This window comes from Triticum urartu, chromosome 4, assembly GCF_003073215.2.
Source record: "Triticum urartu cultivar G1812 chromosome 4, Tu2.1, whole genome shotgun sequence".
Taxonomy (NCBI): Eukaryota; Viridiplantae; Streptophyta; class Magnoliopsida; order Poales; family Poaceae; genus Triticum; species Triticum urartu.
In genome coordinates, this window is record NC_053025.1 from 12,691,163 (window position 1) to 12,701,653 (window position 10,491).

Consider the following 10,491-nt stretch of genomic DNA (forward strand, 5'->3'; position numbering starts at 1 on the left):
GTTTTCGATGAATCGTAGTGTCTTGGACCACACCATCATGCCACTTAGGAGAACTAAGAAGAGAAGAACTCATCCAGAAAAAGAAGTGCCCAAATGTGGGCCGTGATGGAGGAATTTCATCGACTTTCTCAGATCCTACCTTGCACGCGTACGTCGTACGTGGTCAGCGTCTATCACACTATTTTTGTAGTTCATCTACCATAGTCCCTAGTTAGCTCATGGACATCATCCATCGACAAAAATTCATCGTTGGTCACGTGGATGGAAGAAGGAAGAATAATATGAAGAGTGAGACTTTCATGTGGGGCTGGAGCTCGTTTGAGGAGTTGAGTTTTAGGGTAAGGGCTACATGCTAAAAAGTTACCCCCCCCCCAACAGAACTAGATAACGCCCCGCACATTGCTGCAGGAACTTTGCTAAAAGAAATGCATAAACGTTTGGCCTCTACGTGTAACGCCCTTGATGCGCTATATCTCCTACGTGTCGAAGCATGACTTAGAGGCATAACCGCATTGAAAGCAATGTCGCAATGAGGTAATCTCACAACAACCCATGTAAATAAATAAAGGAAAGGTACATAGTTGGCTTACACTCGCCACGTCACACAAATACATAAATAAGTCATTACATCATCCAATACACTCAGGGTCCGACTACGGTACCAAAATAAAGATCAACCCCCAAATGCGACAAAGTCCCGATCGCCCCAACTGGGCACCACTACTGATCATCTGGGAAAGACACGTAGTAACGACGAGTCTTCATCGAACTCCCACTTGAGCTCGTGCATCATCTGGAGCGGTATCATTGGTCCCTGCATCTGGTTTTGGAAGTAATCTGTGAGTCACGGGGACTCAGCAATCTCACACCCTCGCGATCAAGACTATTTAAGCTTATAGGTAAGGGAAAGGTATGGTGTGGAGCTGCAGCAAGCGACTAGCATATATTGGTGGCTAACATATTCGCAAAAGAGAGCGAGAAGAGAAGGCAAAAGGCACGTCGAACAACTATGATCAAGAAGTGATCCTAGAACAACCTACGTCAAGCATTACTCCAACACCGTGTTCACTTCCCGGACTCCGCAGAGAAGAGACCATCACGGTTACACACGCGGTTGGTGCATTTTAATTAAGTTAAGTTTCAGGTTATCTACAACGGACATTAACAATCTCATCTGACCCATAACCCGCGGCACAACTTTTCGAAAGTTTCAAATCCCCTGCAGGGGAGTCCCAACTTAGCCCCATCACAAGCTTCTCATGGTCAACGAGGATATTCCTTCTCCCAAGACAATCCGATCAGACTCGGCATCCCGGTTACAAGACATCCTCGACAATGGTAAAAACAAGTCCAGCAACACCGCCCGAATGTGCCGACAAATCCTGATAGGAACTGCACATATCTCATTCTCAGGGCACACTCAGATGAGCGCTCCATACGACTTAAACCAAACCTCAAGTTTCCCCGAGGGGGCACTGCACAGGGCTCTAGTTTGGACCAACACTCAGAGGAGCACTGGCCCGGGGGGGTTAAATAAAGATGACCCTTGGGCTCCGGAAAACCCAAGGGAAAAGAGGCTAGGTGGCAAATGTAAAACCAAGGTTGGGCATTGCTGGAGGAGTTTTATTCAAGGCGAACTGTCAAGGGGTTCCCATTATAACCCAACCGTGTAAGGAACGCAAAATCCGGGAACATAACACCGATATGACAGAAACTAGGGCGGCAAGAGTGGAACAAAACACCAGGCATAAGGCCGAGCCTTCCACCCTTTACCAAGTATATAGGTGCATTAAGATAAACAAGATAATATTGTGATATCCCAACAATAAACAATGTTCCAACAAGGAACGATCTCCAATCTTCACCTGCAACTAGCAACACTATAAGAGGGGCTGAGCAAAGCGGTAACATAGCCAAACAACGGTTTGCTAGGACATGGTGGGTTAGAGGTTTGACATGGCAATTTGGGAGCATGATAAGCAAGTGGTAGGTATCGTAGCATAGGCATAGCAAAAGAGCGAGCATCTAGCAACAAAGATAGAAGTGATTTCGAGGGTATGTCATCTTGCCTGCAAAGTTCTCAGAGTTGCCTTGATCTCGTAGGCATACTCAACGGGCTCCTCGTTCACGAACTCGTCTTCCGGCTCTACCCAAACAAGAACAACAAACAAAAGGAACACAATCAACCACGTGCAATGCTCAAGCAACATGATGCAAACATGGTATGATATGCGGGATGCATATGTGATCCATATGCAATATTTGCAAAGGAATGATTGAACCTGGCCTCAACTTGGAAATCCAAGAGTGCCACTGGAAAGGTGAGGTGTTTCGGTTGAAATCGATATAAAGATCACCGGAATCGGATGCACGGTTTGGAAATGGCAAGCAAAACAAATATGGCACCGGTCTGCGATAACATCAAGTAGCCTCTACATGCATCAAGATAAGTATGCTACAACACTCAAACATGGACAACAAAATACATGGCAGGGATCCACTCATGATTCTTGACAAAAGATGGAACTGAGCTACGGCTAATTCATCCATTAACAGGTTCAAACAAGCATGGCAAAAGTGCAAAAGATTATGTTTCAGACTTGGTGAAATTAACACAAGTCAGGAATTTATCATCAGGAAGCAATCTTTAGAGCACGAAAACTGCATGCTACAAGAATATATCATGGCAAAGAAAGGCATGGAATGAATCTACTCTAAGCATATAACAAAAGTCACTTAGTGACCTTGAGCCAAAAGGGATCATAAAATATAATTGCAAGTATGTGAACATAGCAAAAACACAAACAGATTCAGACTTAGTGAAAAACTGAAGCATGCAAAACAGATTAACAGCAGGCATGTTTACGAGCTCGATGCACTCACTACGAGAGCATGGCATGACAAACTAACCATACACCCATCAAGAAGACATGGCAAGAACAACAACATAGCATGCACGATCAACAACAACAAGCTCGGCAAAATTGCTAAACATGTCAACAATCTGCCAGGAACATTTTATAGTAAAAGTAGAGCTCGATTGACTCAAGCTAGGTGCTCCATAAATGCAAACAAAGACATGGATGGATAGAGCACCACAATATTAACAAAACACCTTACTTATCATCCTCAAAAGAGGCACGGATCACTAGGAAACAACATGAACATATGGCATAAAAACAATATCAGGACAAGGACTTAGTGAAATTCTAAGTCCCTGAAATCAGCATCATTGAGTAGGCTACTTTGCATGCTTGTGCTAGTCACCAAAGATCACAAAAATACATGGCATACACCCCTGTAAAGATGGCATTCTATTCTACAAAACACATGTAGAGCTAGGATCATAGCATGCACACATTAATCATGGCAAAAATGACAAAAGGCCATTTGCTGAAACAGATCTGAAATATTCCTCACATAGCCCTCTTCCAACAGCATTTCGGGCATCAAGATGAGCTCAAATGAAAATGATGCAATGAGATGAAATGATGTACTCGTCAAGACAAACATTTTGATATGCTACATGCACGAATCGAGCTACAGATGCAGAATTATGGCATGTCAAAGATAGCAAAAATCTAGGGTTTCGGAGGGGAAAAGTCAACCGTGAGATAACTGGATCCAGATAGCCAGCGCGGGACGAGTTCACCGGAGACCTATTTGCCGGAGAGCCGCGGGGGACCGGATTCCGAGGTGCCGAGGGCGACGGAGGAGTTCCGGGAGCTCCGGGCGGCGAGGTGGCGTGGCCGGGCTGATGCGGCGGAGGGCGGTGCGGTCGCCGGAGACGTGCGGCGGGGCGGCGGTGCTCCGGCGGAGGAGGTGGCCGGTGAGCAACGGCGGACGGCGGGGCGGCCAACGGCGGACGGCGGGGCGAGGCACCGTCGGGCGGCGGCTCGGGCCGCGGGCGGCGGCCGTGGATGGGCTGGGGGGCCCGAACTGGGCGTCGGCGGAGCGGAGGGAGGGCGGCGCACGTGTCGAGCCAGTGGCGCGGGGCGGTGTCCGGCGCGTCCGGACTCGTTCGGCGGCCGGGTGCGAGGTTTTTGGGTTAGGGTGGTTTTCGGTCCGTGATTTCGAAGGGTCTTATATAGAGGTAGAGGGAGCTAGGAAGCTCCAAATGAGGTGCGGTTTTTGGCCACGCGATCGTGATCGAACGCTCTAGATGATGGAGGGTTTATGTGGGTTTTGGGCCAGTTTGGAGGGGTGTTGGGCTGCAACAACAACGAGGCCTTTTCGGTCCCTCGGTTAACCGTTGGAGTATCAAACGAAGTCCAAATGGCACGAAACTTGGACAGCCGTCTACCGGTAGTAAACCAAGGCCGCATGACAAGTCTCGGTCCAATCCGAAAACGTTTAAACCACACACACGAAAAAGAGGTAGAAAGGACCACCGGAGGACATAGGAGCGCCGGAATGCAAAACGACAACGGGGAAAAATGCTCGGATGCATGAGACAAACACATATGCAAATGCAATGCACATGATGGCATGATATGAGAGCATGACAAAGAAAAAACACGCGGATACAAAACCCGACAACGAGGAAATAGAATAACTTAGTGCCGGAAACGGCAAGAGTTGGAGTACAAATAAGGTAAATTACATCCGGGGTGTTACAACACTCCACCACTACGAAAGGATCTCGTGCCGAGATCTAGGACTGGAAAACTCTGGGTACTCAGAACGGAGGTGATCCTCGCGTTCCCAGGTGGCTTCACGATCGGAATGATGTGACCACTTGACTTTGAGGAATTTGATTGACTTGTTGCAAGTCTTGCGCTCAGTTTCTTCAAGGATAGCAATGGGTGCTCACGATAAGATAGGTCTTCTTGGAGATCAATGTCTTCGAAGTTGATGGTGTGGTCAGGGGTCTTGAAACACTTGCGGAGCTAAGAGACATGAAACACGTCGCGCACATTTGCAAAGTTGGAGGGAAGCTCAAGTTGATAGGCGAGATCGCCTCTCTTGCTGACGATCTTGAAAGGGCCCACGTATCTAGGGGCAAGCTTCCCTTTGATACCGAAGTGACGAGTACCTTTCATTGGAGAGACGCGGAGGTAGACATGGTCTCCGATCTCGAAAGCCAAATCACGATGTTTGCTATCATAGTAACTCTTCTGGCGCGATTGCGCGGCTTTGAGGTTATCACGAATGACTTTGCACATCTGATGTCTACTACACAACCTTCTTCTTGTAGACGTTGTTGGGCCTCCAAGTGCAGAGGTTTGTAGGACAGTAGCAAATTTCCCTCAAGTGGATGACCTAAGGTTTATCAATCCGTAGGAGGCATAGGATGAAGATGGTCTCTCTCAAGCAACCCTGCAACCAAATAACAAAGAGTCTCTTGTGTCCCCAACACACCCAATACAATGGTAAATTGTATAGGTGCACTAGTTCGGCGAAGAGATGGTGATACAAGTGGTATATGGATAGTAGATATGGGTATTTGTAATCTGAAAATATAAAAACAGCAAGGTAACTAATGATAAAAGTGAGCGTAAACGGTATTGCAATGCGTTGAAACAAGGCCTAGGGTTCATACTTTCGCTAGTGCAAGTTCCCTCAACAATACTAACATAATTGGATCACATAACTATCCCTCAACATGCAACAAAGAGTCACTCCAAAGTCACTAATAGCGGAGAACGAACGAAGAGATTATGGTAGGGTACGAAACCACCTCAAAGTTATTCTTTCCAATCAATCCGTTGGGCTATTCCTATAAGTGTCACAAACAGCCCTAGAGTTCGTACTAGAATAACACCTTAAGACACAAATCAACCAAAACCCTAATGTCACCTAGATACTCCAATGTCACCTCAAGTATCCGTGGGTATGATTATACGATATGCATCACACAATCTCAATTCATCTATTCAACCAACACATAGAACCTCAAAGAGTGCCCCAAAGTTCTACCGGAGAATCACGACGTAAACGTGTGCCAACCCCTATGCATAGGTTCATGGGCGGAACCCGCAAGTTGGTCACCAAAACATACATCAAGTGGCATGTGGTATCCCATTGTCACCACAGATATCCACGGCAAGACATACATCAAGTGTTCTCAAATCTTTAAAGACTCAATCCGATAAGATTACTTCAAAGGGGAAACTCAATTCATTACAAGAGAGAAGAGGGGGAGGAGAAACATAAGATCCAACTATAATAGCAAAGCTCGCGATACATCAAGATCGTGCCAAATCAAGAACACGAGAGAGAGAGATCAAACACATAGCTACTGGTACATACCCTCAGCCCCGAGGGAGAACTACTCCCTCCTCGTCATGGAGAGCACCGGGATGATGAAGATGGCCACCGGTGAGGGTTCCCCCCTCCGGCAGGGTGCCGGAACAGGGTCCCGATTGACTTTTGGTGGCTACGGAGGCTTCTGGCGGCGGAACTCCCGATCTAATCTCTCGTTCTGGAAGTTTTAGGGTATATGGAGTTATATAGGCAGAAGAAGCACGTCAGGGGAGCCACGGGGGCCCCACGAGGCAGGGGCGCGCCCTAGGGTGGGCGTGCCCCACCCTCGTGGGCAGCTCCCGTATCTTCTGACGTGGGGTCCAAGTCCATCAGGTGTGTTTCCTTCCAAAATAACTTCTCCAGTTGATTTCGTTCCGTTTCGACTCCGTCTGATATTCCTTTTCTTCAAAACACTGAAATAGGCATAAAACAACAAATCTGGGCTGGGCCTCCGGTTAATAGGTTAGTCCCAAAAAGTAATATAAAAGTGGAAAATAAAGCCCAATATTGCCCAAAACAGTAGATAATATAGCATGGAGCAATCAAAAATTATAGATACGTTGGAGACGTATCAAGCATCCCCAAGCTTAATTCCTGCTCGTCCTCGAGTAGGTAAATGATAAAAAAGATAATTTTTGATGTGGAATGCTAGTTGGCATAATTTCAATGTAATTCTTCTTACTTGTGGCAAGAATATTCAGATCCATAAGATTCAAGACAAAAGTTCATATTGACATAAAATATAATACTTCAAGCATACTAACTAAGCAATCATGTCTTCTCAAAATAACATGGCCAAAGAAAGTTATCCCTACAAAATCATATAGTCTGGCTATGCTCCATCTTCACCACACAAAATATTTAAATCATGCACAACCCCGATGACAAGCCAAGCAATTGTTTCATACTTTTGATGTTCTCAAACTTTTTCAATCTTCACGCAATACATGAGCGTGAGCCATGGACATAGCACTATAGGTGGAATAGAATGGTGGTTGTGGAGAAGACAAAAAGGGAGAAGATAGTCTCACATCGACTAGGCGTATCAACGGGCTATGGAGATGCCCATCAATAGATATCAATGTGAGTGAGTAGGGATTGCCATGCAACGGATGCACTAGAGCTATAAGTATATGAAAGCTCAACAAAAGAAACTAGTGGGTGTGCATCCAACTCGCTTGCTCACGAAGACCTAGGGCATTTTGAGGAAGCCCTCATTGGAATATACAAGCCAAGTTCTATAATGAAAGATTCCCACTAGTATATGAAAGTGACAACATAGGAGACTCTCTATCATGAAGATCATGGTGCTACTTTGAAGCACAAGTGTGGTAAAAGGATAGTAGCATTGCCCCTTTTTTTAATTATTTATTTGGCCTTTCTTTTTTTGGGACAATGCTCTATTGAATGATGATCATCACACTTCTATTTATTTACAACTCGATGATACAACTGATACTAGAACAAAGATGACTCTATATGAATGCCTCCGGCGGTGTACCGGGATGTGCAATGATGCATGAGTGACATGTATGAAAGAATTATGAACGGTGGCCTTGCCAAAAATACAATTGTCAACTACATGATCATGCTAAGCAATATGACAATGATGAACATGTCATATAACGGAATGGGAAGTTGCATGGCAATATATCTCGGAATGGCTATGGAAATGCCATAATAGGTAGGTATGGTGGCTGTTTTGAGGGGTATATGGTGGGTTTATGGTACCGGCGAAAGTTGCGCGGTACTAGAGAGGCTAGCAATGGTGGAAGGGTGAGAGTGCGTATAATCCATGGACATCAACATTAGTCATAAAGAACTCACATACTTATTGCAAAAATCTATTAGTTATAGAAACAAAGTACTACGCGCATGCTCCTAGGGGGATAGATTGGTAGGAAAAGACCATCGCTCGTCCCCGACCACCACTCATAAGGAAGGCAATCAATAAAAAAATCGTGCTCCGATTTCATCACATAACGGTTCACCATACGTGCATGCTACGGGAATCACAAACTTCAACACAATTATTTATCGAATTCACAACTACTCAACTAGCATGACTCTAATATCACCATCTCCATATCTCAAAACAATTATCAAGTATCAAACTTCTCATAGTATTCAACACACTCATAAGAGAACTTTTTTTATTCTTGAATACCTAGCATATTAGGATTTTAAGCAAATTACCATGCTATTTAAGACTCTCAAAATAATCGAAGTGAAGCATGAGAGTTCATCTATTTCTTCAAAATAAAACTACCACCGTGCTCTAAAAGATATAAGTGAAGCACTAGAGCAAATGACAAACTACTCCGAAAGATATAAGTGAAGATCAATGAGTAGTTGAATAATTATGCAACTATGTGAAGACTCTCTAACATTTAAGAATTTCAGATCTTGGTATTCTATTCAAACAGCAAGCAAAGAAAAATAAAATGACATCTAAGAATAGCAAACATCATGTGAAGAAGCAAAAACTTAGGATCAACCGATACTAACCGATAGTTGTTGAAGAAGAAAGGTGGGATGCCAACCGGGCATCCCCAAGCTTAGACGCTTGAGACTTCTTGAAATATTATCTTGGGGTGCCTTGGGCATCCCCAAGCTTGAGCTTTTGTGTCTCCTTAATTCCTCTCATATCACGGTCTCCCTAAATCTCAAAAGCTTCATCCACACAAAACTCAACAAGGACTCGTGAGATAAGTTAGTACAAACCATTGCCAAAACCTTATCATACTCTACTGTAGCAAATCCCTAGAATTATTATTCAACATTGAATACTAAATGCCTCTGCATATTTAATAGTCCTATCCTCAAATAGAATCATTAAAGAAGCAAACATATGCAAACAATGCAAACATAACAGCAATCTGCCTAAACAGGACAGTCTGAAAAGAATGCAGCAACATCCATACTTCCCTAGCTCCAAAAATCATGAAAGAAAATTCCCACTGTAGTAAATTTATCAGATCTTAATATGCAACATGTTTCAAAATTTTATCACATTCTGACTTTTCTAGGGAATTATTGCAATAGCGGTAAACTTTCTGTTTTCAAACAGCAACATGTGGACTTCTAACATAAGCATAGTAAAGGCTATCAATGCCACTTTTATTGAAATAAAAGATGCAAAACATTTTTCTAAATACCAGCAAGCAAATATTAACAAAATAAATTGACGCTCCAAGCAAAACACATATCGTGTGGTGAATAAAAATATAGCTTCAAGTAAAGTTACCGATGAACGAAAACGAAAGAGGGGATGCCTTCTGGGGCATCCCCAAGCTTAGGCTCTTGGATATCCTTGAATATTACCTTGGGGTGCCTTGGGCATCCCCAAGCTTAGGCTCTTGCCACTCCTTATTCCATAGTCCATCGAATCCTTACCCAAAACTTGAAAACTTCACAACACAAAACTTAACAGAAAACTCGTAAGCTCCGTTAGTATAAGAAAATAAATCACCACTTCAAGGTACTGTAATGAACTCATTATTTATTTATATTGGTGTTAAAACTACTGTATTCCAACTTCTCTATGGTTTATAAACTCTTTTACTAGCCATAGATTCATCAAAATAAGTAAACAACACATGAAAAACAGAATCTGTCAAAAACAGAACAGTCTGTAGTAATCTAGATCAAACGTATACTTATGGAACTCATAAAATTATCAAATAAATTGCTGGACCTGAGTAATTTATCTATTAATCATATTCAAAAAAATTAACTAAATATCACTCTCCAAATAAAAATGGCAGTAGTTCTCGTGAGTGCTAAAGTTTCTGTTTTTTACAGCTTGATCAACAAGACTTTCCCCAAGTCTTCCCAAAGGTTCTACTTGGCACAAACACTAATTAGAAGAATAAAACCACATCCAAACAGAGGATATATGAATTATTTATTACTAAACAATAACAAAAAGCAAGGAACAAAAATAAAATTGGGTTGCCTCCCAACAAGTGCTATCGTTTAACGCCCCTAGCTAGGCATGATGATTTCAATGATGCTCACATAAAAGATAAGAATTGAAACATAAAGAGAGCATCATGAAGAATATGACTAGCACATTTAAGTCTAACCCACTTCCTATGCATAGGGATTTTGTGAGCAAACAACTTATGGAAACAATAATCAATTAGCATAGGAGGGCAAAACAAGCATAACTTCAAAATTTTAAGCACATAGAGAGGAAACTTGATATTATTGCAATTCCTACAAGCATATGTTCCTCCCTCA